At 30.6% G+C, this 1562-nt stretch overlaps 1 protein-coding gene across 2 annotated transcripts in view; it reads right to left on the minus strand.

Annotated features, from left to right (window-relative positions):
• The window catches only part of LOC117173236 (ribosomal RNA processing protein 36 homolog), a 32501-nt gene that overhangs the window by 29806 nt on the left and 1133 nt on the right, over window positions 1-1562 (minus strand). The window lies entirely within an intron of this gene.

Genomic DNA, 1562 nt, shown 5'->3' on the forward strand with positions numbered 1-1562 from the left:
TAAATGCATTATTATATTTGAGAATATTTGAAGTACTATGAAAATGTTGCATGAACAAATGTAATTTTTGGATTTTCCATTATTTTTTACGCTGTCAACATTTATTTTTTGATTTATCAAGAAAATTCAAAAAGTTGTTATGATAATCTTCTAGGGCATTTAGAATTCAAACCTTTTCTTCTCTTACCATTTTTTCATATCGTCCATTAATTGGCTTAAAAGGTTGATTTTCGTGTGTTTTTTGGCATTTTGTAAATACTATAACGATCATAATTTTTAATTTTATGAAAAAAGTCATTAGATAAATTGTTCGACTTTTTAAATACTATGAATAACTGTACAGAGAATTCTTGAATTTTGAAAAAGTGGTCTCAAAAATATTCAAAAGGCACTCATTTTTTGAATTTGTATCCAAAATGGCTGGCTAATGAACTTGACCTTTAGTTTAGGACACTTAAAGAGTGTACCAGAGGGTAATCTAATAGATTAATTTTTTCAAGTCATCGTGTTAACACACAAACAGACATACCGACATACAGACACATTAGTAAAAACCTGTTTTTCGGATTCAGGGGGCCTCAAAACGTGGACATTTGACAAAAACTAGGGCGAGGGGGGGGGGGTGTTAAATTTTACACATGTCTAATACCTTTCTTGGATAAGAATCTAAAAAGGACAATTTATAAAATTTGCTCTACCTTCGGTGAAAAATTGTTGTCTATTTATTTTGGCTTAGCTTGTGTCGTGTGTCTAAAAATTGAATTTTTGTATTTTCAATCCTTTTTATAAAAAAAATAAAATTCAAATAGTTGATATGATAATCTTGCAGGGCTATCGAAAAGTAACATTTTTTTCAAAAACTATATGAACTGTAAACAAAATTTTTGAATCATGAAAAAATATGTACTTGAAAATATTAAAAATAGCCTCACTTTTAGTATTTTTATCCAAAATGTCAGACTAACGCACTTGGCATTTAGCTTAGGGGATTGTCCATATATTACGTAAGACGTTTTTCTGTTGTTTGAATAAAGACGGAAATAATATTTTTATCAAGTCGAACAGGACACAGCGATATAAACAAAAGAAAAAATTCTTACGTAATATATGGAAGATCCCTAGGACACTAAAAGAGTGTACCAAAACCAATCTAAAAGATTAATTTTTTTCAAAAGTTATCGTGCTCACAGACAGACAGAGACGAAAAAGAAATTGTAAGACAAAGGGTGTGGTAAGAAAGTGCCCACGCAGCAGGCACATGTTTTTTACTGTTAATGAGGTTTTACATGATTAAAGCCAAAACTACGCATCCTATCAAAAAGTGGTTGATAACAAATTTGTAGATCTTTTTCAAATGCACAGTTTTGGTGTATTTATCCTTTACTTTATTTTGCACGGTTTGGCCGAAAAATGTAGTTTTTGGATTTTTGATTATTTGGTATGCCCTACCGAAAGAAATGTCTGAGTTTTCTTTAGCGAAATAGCTTGACCCATTTGAGTCTATAAACAAAGTCGATTTGAAACAAAATAGTCTCGGAGATAGTTTGAGAGATTTGGGTCCT

The sequence above is a fragment of the Belonocnema kinseyi genome, chromosome 5 (assembly GCF_010883055.1).
Source record: "Belonocnema kinseyi isolate 2016_QV_RU_SX_M_011 chromosome 5, B_treatae_v1, whole genome shotgun sequence".
Lineage (NCBI taxonomy): Eukaryota > Metazoa > Arthropoda > Insecta > Hymenoptera > Cynipidae > Belonocnema > Belonocnema kinseyi.